This window comes from Dasypus novemcinctus, chromosome 19, assembly GCF_030445035.2.
Source record: "Dasypus novemcinctus isolate mDasNov1 chromosome 19, mDasNov1.1.hap2, whole genome shotgun sequence".
Lineage (NCBI taxonomy): Eukaryota > Metazoa > Chordata > Mammalia > Cingulata > Dasypodidae > Dasypus > Dasypus novemcinctus.
Window position 1 is genome coordinate 8,797,180 of NC_080691.1, and position 12,917 is coordinate 8,810,096.

The window sequence follows — 12,917 nt, forward strand, 5'->3', positions numbered from 1 at the left end:
TTTACTAATGTAATTTTTTATTAGAGGAGTTGTAAGTCTACAGAAAAATCATGCAGAAACAGAGTCCCCATACACCTCCCCCATTTTAATATTCTTTCACAAAGTGTAATAAATGTAGCCAAGGCCTTAGTAACAAAGACGTTCTCGAGCCCTTGACCTGAGGCCGAGAACGAACGACTCTCCGCTGGTGCTAAGGAAAGCCACCAAGCAGCGGGTTCCCGTCCTCAGTGCCTGAAAACCCGCAGAAGCTGCTCGGCCTGTGGTGCTGTATCTCTTTGATCTTACGGTCCGGGGCGCATCAGCCAGTTTAGAGAATGCCGTGCTTTGCCTGGGCTGCTGTGGTTTGACCGTGTGTGGCGTTGCGTGGCTTTGGAATAGACCCTGGGAGCAGGAGTGTCTGTCAAGTGGCCTGTCCTTGCCCCTCGGGCTTCTTGTGGAGAAGGCCACAGTGAAACAAGCACCCGGGAGAAAGCAAAACAGCTGTTTCCATCTGGAAGAAGCCAGGTTTTAAAGGCGTGACATTAAAATTGATTTATCTAATCATAAAGATGAACCAAAATAAAAGGCAGCAAGCACCCTCGTCTTGAGTTTCTAGAAATATGTGGCTGTGGGGGGCAAGAGCAGTCTGCGAAGTGGCCGAATGTAAAGTATCATTTATGAAGTGGGAGGAAAGAAAGAGGAGGCTGCCTGCCCCGGGGGAATGAGAAGAAATGTAATCACTAGGGAACTATTTAGGGCTGTACTTGTGTTTTTGACTAATGTCTTTATGATATGCATCTTGGAAATGCCAAAAGGCCAAAACAAAACAAAATAAATCCCACAGAAATAAAAATGGAAACCTATTGACTGAAAGGGGCCAGGCCTTGGAGCCTCTGTGAGGCTGGGAGTCGGGGAGCTCTGTCCTTCATTGCTGCTGCTTTTTAACGTCCCCTGTGAGTGCAGAAAGGACATACGGTGACATCTGCATGAGCACCGTTCTTGTCGCCTCAGCCTCATGAATGCGCACATGTGTCTGGAGGGCATCAGGACCGCGCCCGCCTGTGCCTGCAGCCTCCTGGCGAGTGCGGGGACTCAGTGCCCCGGCCTCCCTCAGCGCCCGGGCCTCCCTCGGGAGGCTGGGGCAGGCGCAGGTGGAGCTGCCTTCTCTGCTCCCCGCCCCTCTTCTCTCAGGAAAAGGAGGGAGAGCACAGTCCAGGAAAGAAAACGCAGCTCTGCGCGGTGCCCGGCAATGATAGCCTGGAGAGCGTTTGCCCTGCCAGGCAGAGGGGGCTGCGTGGAGCTGCTGGCCGGGGCGGCGGGGAGGACCCCAGCAGCTGCCGAAGGTCGTGGCCAAGCTGTGGGGCTCTCGGCCCCCCGAGCCTCATTACCTGCTACCTGGGCTGCTGTCGCGGCCCCTTGACATTCGCCCTGCGTCTCCCGCACAGCGCCCTGGTCTGTCTGAAGCTGGGCGCTGCACCTGCTTTCCTGCAGGTGGAAAGCTCCAGCTGTCCCGTGGCTTCAGAACACAGCTCAGATCAGCGGCCCGCCTTCCGGGTCCTGTGGGTCCCCATCCTGACCTGTATTGCCAGACATTGCCCACATTCCAGCTATTCACGTGCAAAACTGGACGTGGAATCCTGCAGATACGTGGGGTCCACTGCCCGTGTCTGATGTCCTCCCAGTTGCCAGGCAGACCCCAGTGCCTTCCCCCCAGCTGCCCTGCCGTTCCCAGGCATCTGCGCCGCCGCTGCTTCCTGCCTGAGGTGTTGGCGGTGACGCCGTGCTTTTGGCTGCTCAGCAGCCGTCCTCCGCCTTTGTTAACTGCACCCTGAGTTTTCTAGGGCGCCCCAGCCACAAGTGTGTGCTGCACGGCCCTGCCCCAGCCTCCAGCCACAGTGATTGGTCGGGATCTTACCCCAGGACACTGGCTGGAGCTTTAGGGAAAATCAGCGAAGCTGGCCTAACTGAAGCCTAGACCACTCGATGCCGACTTGGGAGCCTGCTTGGAAATAAAACAGACGGAGAACAGCAGAGCTGGGAGCAGGGGCTGAAAACAGAGCTTAAGCCCAGGACCGAGCCATGTCTGGAACCAAATCTACCATTTGCATTTCCTGGTAACTTAAGCCACTAAATTATTGTTATTCTTTGGTCAAAGCTAGAGTTGTATTTCTGATTTTGCATCCAAAAGTCTTGGCAAGCGCAGTATTTCTTTCCTTGTGTAAAGCAGGAGGCCAGCCCTGGAAGGTTGACCGAATACTTTAGATATTCCAAAGAAACCACCCAGAAGGCCAGCAGCAGTCACGCTGTTTATTACCCCCAAGTCCCGGCAACCGCCATCGGGCAGCAGCCGTGCCGCTCAGCGGGGACACCAGGTTGTACGGGCTGGACCCCCCAGGAGGGGTCCAGCTTAATACACTCGAGGGGCACGCAGCCTGGCGAATGAGTCACGGCGTGCGCGCCCCAGGGAATCAGGCGGGTTCCCAGAGAAGGAAACCATGGGTCCAAGCACTCGCATTCCTCCAAGGCAGACGCGGTTGCCATCTGGGCACCAGGCTCCTCCCAGCCGAGGGGCGGCCACCCTGGTGTGGCCTGGCCCCTCCTGCCCTCCTGCCTTCAGGTCCTGGAATGGGCGTTCCCTCTGTATGCCCTGCACTTGCCAGATCATGATTACGAATTCATGTCTTTATTTTATTCTCATTTATGCATCCATGTTAAGTGAGTGGTAAAATAGGCACCTCCTGTGTGTCAGATCCCACCAGAAGCCCTGTCCTTCGAGGGCTCTTGATTCCACTGAGGGAGAGTCACAGTATACACAGCCGTTGCCTGTGTACAGCCACGTTGGAGAATCCCCTTGTTAGCACAGCCAATGGCCAGCGCTTCAGCCGGCCCTGGACGAGGCGTGGGAGGCCGTGCAAAGTCACAGGGGAGAGAGAGGGTGCATTGCAGGCTAAGGAGTGAGCACCAGCGCAGCTGATCTGGGGGACTGCAAGTAAGTCAGCATGGCAGGAAGACTGCCCTGCATCCCCTGCTGAATCCGGAAGCCCCGGCCAGCGTGTCCCTGGGGAACATCCTCAGTAAATATCTGCTGAGCAGAAGTGTGATGCAGGAGGGTCCCTGGCAAGTGCTGTTACAGGCAGGAGGATCCACGACAGCTGCTGTGAGGCTCGCTAGAGGACATCCGAGGAAAAGAAAAGGCCTCTCCTTCCAGCTGACCACTGCTGCACGTGTCCCTGGAGGGTACCACCTTCTGTGACTTCAGAAGAGGGAACAGACGTGTTCGTCTTTGTCATTAACTCGATTAGAAATAATAATAGCATTATCAGTAATAAGATGCGTTATTATTTGTGGAGTGCTTTTGACGTGCTAGGAATTGCGCTAAGCATTTTTCTTGCATTGTGCCCATTGCTCTTTATGCTGAACCCGTGAGATTTTTATTTTATTTTTCATTATTAATTATTATTTTTTTAATGTTACATTAAAAAAATATGAGGTCCCCATCTGTCCCCCCACCCCCCTCACCCCACTCCTCCCATAACAACAACCTCCTCCATCCTCATGGGCCATTGCACTTGGTGACTACATCTCTGAGCACTGCTGTGCCACATGGGCAATGGTCCACATTATAGTTTACACTCTCCCCCAGTCCACCCAGTGGGCCATGGGAGGACATACAATGGAGTACCACCCAGGACAATTCCAAATCCTGAAAATGCCCCCACATCACATCTCTTCTTCCCACTCCCCACCCTCAGCAGCCACCATGGCCACCCTCCATCTCAATGCTACATTTACGTCCATTACTAATCACTTTAGTTCCAGAATAGAGTAGCAGTAAGTCCACTCTAACCCATACTCTATTCTGTGGATCCTGGGATGGTTATGTCCACTCCACCTCTGTATCGAGAGGGTGCTTAGCTTCCACTTGGATGATGGGTGCAGTTCTCCTGTTTGTAGTTGTACGCACTCTTGGCTCTCTGGTGTGGTTGTTGACCTTCTTCACCTCCTTCTTAGCTGGCTGGGGTAAATCCAAGAAACCAGAGGGTAGGAGTTGCAAGTCTGTTGAGGCTCAGGGCCTGGCTATCACATGGACAGTCCAGGGATTCAGGTCCCCTGAGTATACACTAAACCCCAGCGCCAACCACAGGTCCAGTAAAAGTGACAGGAGAGGCTTGTGAACAAAGATCACACCCAAGTCCAACTCCATCACACTCAGGAACACAAACTCCAAAGTGGGGCCAACTGACATGACACTGAAGTCCATCTGCCATGACTATAGAACCTGTGGGTCTCTGAAGCCCTTAGAAGAACCAATACCTGGAGTTGTATCTACTTTAGCTGTCTCTGTGACTCTACTGAGGTGTGCATAAGGGCGACCCCTCTGATGACCTCTCTTTTTTGGAGACTCATAGCCATATAGACTCATTTGTCCTTTCCATTTCCCCTTTTTATTCAAGGTCAAAAAGCATTTTTAACTCCTGATATTACATGTAGGCTGAGATATTCTGCTGGTCTGAGTTGACCCTTTTATTCAAGGTCATTCTCCAGCCACATCATCAACTGGTACTTGGCAGTAATCCCTCAGTGCCAGGGAGGCTCATCCCCGGGAGTCATGTCCCACGCTGGGGGGAAGGCAATGCATTTACATGCTGAGTTTGGCTTCGACACTGGCCACATCTGAGCAACATGGAGGCTCTCAGGAAGTAGCTCTTAGGCACCCTGCAGCTCTAGGCCTAGTTCTTATTTCAGGCACACAGGCCCATAAGCATAGTCTTTAGCATCAAGGGCTCATTGTTGGACCATCCTTCCTTATTGGTCTTAGCCATTGCACACGGGGGATTGTTGCTGGTCCATTAGGGAATACGACAGAGCTCCCCTGGCCAGGAGCTCAGCCATCGTTCCCAACTGTAACCACTTGAAAATATCCAAACATTTTTATGTACCCTGCACATATGCCCTGGAGAACTCCCCCCCAACCATGTGTCCCCCACCAATAACACCCCACACCAGTGTTCCTCACCTGCCACCATTGAACCCCTCTGTGGTCCAAAACCTCCCCGAAAATGAAGCCCAATATATTGCCAGGTTCCATTAATAGTAAAATGGAATATAGTGATGGGTTTAGAGGTTAGATATAGAATACCTACTAATTTAGAGAAATTGAAGTAAAAATAAATTGGGGTATCAAAAAATACATAAAAAAGCTTTGTTTTTGATGTTTTGCCTTCCATCACTGCAGTAAGTGTTGCCCTGTGTGCACATTGGCAAGGCAACTTCTTCTATCTCTTCCTCAGTATCTACATCCTTTTTTTTTTTTCTAATTACTAAGTTTGTCTTCACAAAAGTTTTAGACCACAGTAATTCATATATACAATATACAGTACTCCCACATATTCTACATCAGACACTTTGTCCCTTCCCCAGCAATAATCTTTTTACCTGTTCATACTATATTTACTGAAACTGATGTACAGATATTGAGACAATAGCTTTCAAATAAGGTTACACTTGGATTTACATTGTGGTTTATATTTTAGACTATACAATTTTCTAAATTTTTGGTTTTGTTTTACATTATGATTTGTACTTTAGCCTATAGACCCATATACATTTTTGGTGTAATTTAACCTGTCCTATATCCATCCTTGCGTAATCTTGTGGAACACTTCATTGCTCCACAGTTACACTGATTCCACCTATTCAATACCTCTTTCCCCCTCCCCTCAGGACCCACAGTGACAGTCACTCTTGCTTGAAGTACCATTGAACCCGTGAGATTGATTCTGCAAGTATCCTCATTTTAAAAATGAGGGAGATGGGTTTAGGGATTTTAAGTAAGTTGGCCATGGTCATCCAGTAGGAGGGGAAACCAGAACTTGACCGGGAGGCTGCGTTGGCCCCGTGCCCACGTCCAGGGCAGCTCTGCTATACAGACTGTGCTCCAGGAGTGGTGGCCCTCGCCGCACGTGACTGTCCTGGGATGTGCTTGGCAGGAGCCATCCCTTGAAAAATAAGAATTTCGTATGCTCATCACTTTGAGACCCCTGGAGTTTGTTTAAATTAGTTGGGTGGGGGGGTGGTTCCCTGAATCTCCACTTGCCAAGGACTTCCTTTCTCCTAAAAATGGCAAAAGATTTAACACTGGCATAATTATGGGATACCAGTCTCATTCCATGGAAAGTTTGAAATTTAATGTGTTAATTCTCTGTTGTCTTGACCTCTCATCCTCAAGATCCCATTTGTAATCAATTTGAAATCATTAATTGGACAACAGAATTCTTTATTACTGTTTCCCAAGGGTAGCCAAAATTTAATTGCAGAGCCCTGTTTGCACAGGCAATTTCTGTTTAACAAAGAGGAATATTTAGTGCATTGTAAAATTAATTGGGTGTGTTATGCTTCAACCCCCACAGTAGTCAGAGAGCTTGAGACTGGTAATGTGAATAGTTTTTATTAACCACACAGCCTTAATAATAATTTGCTTTGCAAGGGAGTTGTAAAGCATTGTATTATTTCCATCTTACAAATGTGAAAATTAAGACTCAGTGCTTTTTGTTTATTTGTGTGTTTTGGTCTGTGAGGGTATTTTGATTTTTAAAACTCCTTGCCAAGTTTAAGGAAATCAAGCCATCCTCCTTTCTTTCAGGCTTGTTCTGTTCCTCTGTCTCTGCCTGCTTAGGCCTGTCACTCATCCTCTCCACATGTCTCTGTGTCCCTCATGTCCAAAGGAATGCTTCCACACGGCCTCCTGAGCCACATCTCTCACGCCCCTCTTTAAAATCTTCAGAACGAGAAGCCTCTCCCCTCATCTTATGCAGATTCCCTTCCTCCTCTTCTTCCTTACCCCTTCTGCCTAAAGGCCTCCCTTGCGTGGAAGGGCCCTGGGTGGGTGGGTGGTTGTTTGCGTTGACGTCGAGGGGCCTGGGGATGAACTCGGGACCTCTAATGGGAAGCCTGCACTACCACTGAGCCCCTTGGCGCCCTGACTTGTTTATTGTTTATTTTCATTTGTTTGCTGTTTGTTTTTATTGGTTGGTTTGTTTTTAGGAGGCACTGGGAACTGAACCCGGGACCTCCTATGTGGGAAGCAGGTGCTCAACCTCTGAGCCATATCCACTCCCTGGGTTTTGATAGGATTCCGAACAGGCTCAAGTCACAGCTCTGCCACTTCCTGGCTCTGTGACTTGAATGAGGTCCTCCTGCTCAGTCTCCTAATCTGTAGCGTGAGAAGAGTAGTGCTTGCCCCCAGGATTCTGGATAATCGAAGGAGAAACGGGAGTTCTTCGAATGTGTGCCCGCCTCGGGATAGGTGCAGGTATGCGTGTAGGCAGCCCGCCCTCCCTCCCCATCCTTCTGACCTTAGAATCTGTCCAGCCGTCTCCCTCTCCCTGCCTCTTTCTCTCTCCCATCTATCAGCCTATTGATGAGCTCCTTTTTCTTTTTTCCCTTGGTCCCTGTGGCAGTTTGATACGAAGAACTGGAAGGAGACAAATAAGTGGCGTTAAGAAGTGAGAGAAGGATGGGGTTTTAGATCAGCCTGTTCATTTGATACAAAGATAAAGAATTTCACTGTCCCTGTCCCACACTCTGTTCATTTTTTTTCTTACCGGCCCATCTCCCCCATCTACAAACTGAAGCAGCTTCCTCTGGAAACAGCCTGGCGGCCTTGCTCATTGCTGGGCTGTGCCATGCTCTCTCGTGGGCTTGCTGCTGCTCAGCAGGACTCGACGTCGGCGAAGGACTAGCCAAGCCTCCCCGCCGGCTTCTCAACCCACCACTCCTGCTGCTGTCGTTTGGCTTCTGTTCAAAATGTTTCTTCCTGCAAGCAGGAAAATCCCGCATTGGAGATAGCCTGGGCTTGGCTCCCACGGTCCGCCTTCCTGGTGGTCCTCCTTCCTGGTGGTCCTCCTGGCTCTTGCTTTGTCCTGAGTCAGATTATCTTGAGCTAAAGCTGCCACTCCTTGCCTTTGTCTTCCTCTTCCCCATCTAGATGATTCCTTCACACCACTACTCTTTACAGTTCATACTGGCTGGAGCTCCCGCCGCTCTCAACCTTTGTCAACAGAGTGGCTTAAAACTTCCAGTTGCTCCATAGTTCTGACCCATTCTGTGACTCTGATGGCAGAGAGAGCCCATGACCTTCCCGAGAATGGTCTCCGTTCGCATCGGAGGGGCCTGCATCTGCTCATCTCACGCACTACCCACTTGACACCCAGCAATGTGCAGTCACACATTTGCTTTTCAATTTCTCTGCAATCTGGATTTTCCTGTAAATCCACAGTAATCTGATAAAGGAGGTCCTTTGCCATAAGCCTCTTCTTATATGGCTCTACTGGTTTCGTTCTCATCTTGTCAAGTTAACCGAGTTACCTAGGAAGCGATCACACACACATACAAACAGGTTAAAATCAACTGGGTCATTTATAGCCCACCACCTTCAGAGACCCACCTCTGGCCACCTGCGTATCGTATTTAGCTCTCCCCACTACAACCTTCCATCCACAACAAGAGCTGAAGGTTACTTTGTGATAACAACTGCTTTGTAGACATTAATTTAATCTCACAGAAATCCATGTGAAAGATCCTGATTATTGTGTCACTTTATGGGTGAAGAATCAATGTCACATAGATGGTGCCATGTAACCAGGGTCACAAAACTGTTGTGTTCTTGCAAGGGGCACAGCTGCACTCCACACCAGACCACTTGAGTTAGAGCTCCCATGTGGGAATTCCTTCCTGCATTCCTCAGGTAATTTAGTCTGAGAAAGATCAGTGGGGAAATTGGGGAAAGTTCTGCAAAAATGAAAGCTTCCCATCCTCTAGAGGTGCCCCTGGCGCAAAGGCATCCACTGACGTCGCGTGAGAACCAGAGTAGGATACTCGGCAGAGGAGCTGGGGGCGAAGGCTGGCCGTTGGGACCTGGGGTAGAAAGATGGGCGCAGCCCCCAGAACCAACCTGTCAGTCTTACTCGCAGCTGTGGCCACGGTCGTTGATCTTGCCGCTGGTCAGCTTGAGTCGGTGTCCACAAAGCATGTGTGTAAATTTATATGCATGGAATACTTTGTACAAATCCCATGAGTGATATATTAGTGAACACATTTTGGAAACAAAATTCTTTGTAACTTTGCATCAGTTAACATACTTTGGAAACAATTCTTTGTAATATTGTATCAATTAATAACACTTTTGGAAACTGAATTCTTTGTGACCCAGTTTACCTTGCTATTCAAATGTAACATTATTCAAATACTACCCTATAATAGTGTTGTCCTGTGTTTTAATATTCACTAGAGTAAAAACAACTGTCATTAGTTGTAATAATAAACAATTAATAAACAATGTTTACTTATGTGTATTTTATATATCCATAGTAATGAGCAAAGGATATGAAGAATGCTAGATGTATTTTAAGGATCACCTATGATTTCAGGAATCCCTGAGAATTCTGGGGAATTTTAATTTCTCTCTTCCAAATCCCAAATCTTGGTAACTATCAAGAATTCTGGCACACTAGCCTGGAAGTGGTCTTGAATCTTGACCAGCTCTCTAGACGGTCTCTTGCGATACTTCAGCCATTTTTGCACCACTTTTTTCTGTCCTTATTTATGGTCTATCCGGCCCACCACAAGGGAAGCTTCATGGGAGAAGGTCCCTTGTCTGTCTGGCCCTCCCTCATCCCTCCAGCACCCAGAAGAGCTCCTGCCAGGGGCTCACAGCTCCAGAAACCTCGGGTGGACCAGTGACTAAATTACCATAACTAAGCATCAAGGGTGTGCAGGGGAAACACTGTTAAAGAAGAAAGGCAGCAGGTTTTTTTTGTTTTTCTTTAATATTTAAAAAAATTTTTTGAAGATACTTAGATTACATGTAATCTAAATGTTACATAAAAAATTGAGAGATTCCCGTATGCTCTGCTCCCCAGACCTCCCACATTTTCCCACATAAGCTACATCCTGTATAATTGCACTCATCATGGTCACGGCACATGAGGAATGTTTCCTTGCTTTGGGCTTCGGAGCAGATCCTTTGCTGCGCTCCAAGGCAGTGGCCCGGCCATGCCCTGCCCTGGTTTCTAGGTGCTGTGCTCCATAGACGGAGGCTCAGCCCAAGGCGAGCCGAAGGGACCTGCAGGACCCACGAAGCAGCTGCTGCGCTCAGAGCCCCCGTGGGCGCTCCGTGGAAGCACGCGCCGCGCCACCCGGAGACCGCGGCCTGGCCAGAGGGTTTTTCTTGGCAGTTGAGAAGAGTGTCTTTTCCTTTTCTGAAGAACAAAGAATTGAGTACAAGGTCCTTGAATTCCAGCCTTCTGTGGCCCAGCGGGTCTCAGACATCAGACCCGGCGGGATTCCCCCACCCTCCGTTTCAACGAGGGAGGCCATGTCGGACACCGCGAGCTGATTCGTGTGTGTCTTCAAGTCCGGGCATCGCGCGGCACCTGCTGAGTGCCGGGACTCGGAGGCCTGCCCGGGGCACAAGCCGGGTGTTCGTTGCTTAGCGTCTCCCCTGTTCCCTGGCGTGCCTAACTTCTGGCTGGCTGGTTGGAAGGTTCTGAGTTCCAGTTCCTCTAGGCATTTAGGGCGATTTCATTAGCAGCTCCTCCAAATCTGCTTCTCTCCCTCTGCGTGACACCCAATGTCTTGCCATGTCATTCTCTTTATCAGATGGGTCTGATTAAACCATTTCAGCCGCTCTTTTAGTGGAAAAGGGAGAGAGCTGTCATGAACTTGGCTTGTGTCTGCTGGAATCATGAAGCAGATGCAGACCCCGTTACAGAAAGTCAACACAGGCTCTGGCTGCTCTGATGGAGGCACATGCGACTTTTGAAATACTAACATCTTTGTTTTGTTGTTTTCTTCTTTCCTTTTACAATATTTCTTGCCATGCAGAGGAAGGTTTACCCCCAGAGAGGAACCAGCCCACTGAGACTTTGACTGTTAGTCGTGGTTACAGTCAGGGTCTCAGCAGGACACGGAGGGCGTGGGCTGTGGCAGGGTGAAGGGACCCAGGAAGGGAGACTGAGGCACACAGACTGGGTCTGAAGGGCAGGGGGAGGGGACAGGGTCACAAGAGCCCCCCTGGAGCTGGGCTGCAGGTGGGAATTCAGCCCTGGAGCATCCCAAGTACTGCCAGACACCTGGCGGCCGAGCTGGAGCCAGCGGGGAGCAGAGGCCCCAGCCTCTCTCACCCTTGGCTCTCTGTCATCCTGCTCATGCCTCCCTTGGCCAAAAGCCAATGAGGAAGTGACCCACAGCCTATGGGGCAGCCCAGGGGCGCACAGCAGGGAAGCGTCACCTCAGTTACCCAGGCTGAAGGGAATGTTTGGGGGTCAGCCACGTCAGTTTTCAAGGACACCCTCTGGTGATTCATTTCATCAGCGAGGAGCTGTTCTTACTGTCTATGTAGCAGGAGGCCGTGCGGAGGAACCTGGAAGAGTTTGTCCCTTGGGGAGTGGAAGGAAGGGAGGATGTCAGGGTTAGTATCTACACAGGAGCCCTTTGAGAAGAGTTCACTGGAAGCAAAGACTTTTTGTCTGTTTTGTCTTCCAGCCAACGTCACCTCAATCAAAATAAGGATAGCAGTGACAAAATCAGTGTGAACAGCAGCTAACCTTTATTGAGTGCTTTCCATGTATGTGACACGGTGCTGATTACTTTTTACATACTCTCTCATTTAATCCTCACGGCGGTCCTAAGAAAGAGCCGCAAAAATGGTCCCCAGTGTAGAAATGAGAATAGTGTCATTGGGTTTTGCACACACGCACAGGTCTCGAGTGGCAAAGGCAAGATAGAGACAGGCTCTTTCTCGGCTCCGAAGGTTTTGCTCTGTGCTCTCTACCACCCCGTGGGTCCCACGCTCCCTTCCGTTCTGTCTTCTGAGCGGCTCATGAACGCCTTCCTCCCCACCGCCTCTTGCTGGCTGATTGCAGAAGCCTAGAAAATCATTCGTCTGACTCCATCGTCCCTCTGTTGAGTCCACTCTGAACGTGGAGGAGCATGGAGTTAAAACGTTACCCCGAGGGAGCCGAGGTGGCTCCGTGGGGGAGCACTGGCTTCTCACCCACGAGGTCCCAGGTTCAATCCTGGCCCCCTGTACCTCAAAAAAAAATGTAACCCTGATTTGAAACTCTCCCCTGGGCCCTCAGAGGACACAGTACAACCACAGGCGTTCCCAGCGGCTTCTCCTGACGCACGTGTTCTGTCGGCTCCAGCCGTGTGTGGTCACCTTCCAGAACACACCACGCTCCCTGCCTCTGCTTGTGCTCCTCCTCCAGCCTGCAGGTCCTTCTCCTTTAGTCTCCACAGACGATTCCCAGGAGTCGTGACCGCCCAGGAGAATGGTGCTCCCTCCCCCCCCCCCCCCCCGAGCTACGTGTCCCCGCTCCCATGTATGTTTTGTTTCATCTTCAATGGTCTACTCTCGGCTCACGTTTTTGCTCTTTAAAACAGTAGCTCTCCTTTTCTGTGTGTCGTCTCATTTAGCCCTGAGGTAAGCACCCTGACTGTGCTACATTGCAGTGGTGGAAACGGAGGCACCAAAGCCGAGGGCAGCTTGTCCAGGGATGCATGCAGGCACACAATGGGCAGACCGCGAGCCCACGCAGTCTACCCTCGGACCCTGTTCTGAACTACTGTTGTCTCCGCTCTCGAGTATCTGACTCCCATGGCTTGAGAGGCTTCTCATTGAATACCCGACACGTTTTATAATGCAAGAGCTTAATGAACCTAAGTAGATGTTTCTTGGATTCCTCCAGAAATCAGCAGCCAAAGCTGGGATACGTGACTATCTGAATTGATCAGCCCTGTAAGACATTGGTCACACATCGGTCCACATGCCTTCTTCAGATTTATTTGTGCACAATTTCAAAGCTTGGGCTGGATATGTTCTGTGTCTTTGGACTCTTTTCAAACTCTCTGAAGGTCAGCTGTTAATTAGCTGGTTT

The 12,917-nt window shown here is 49.9% G+C and overlaps 1 protein-coding gene across 1 annotated transcript in view; it reads left to right on the plus strand.

The window, feature by feature from the left end:
* Positions 1-12,917, plus strand: part of TMEM132D (transmembrane protein 132D) — a 707,326-nt gene that overhangs the window by 387,774 nt on the left and 306,635 nt on the right. The gene's annotated exons all lie outside the window — the stretch shown is intronic.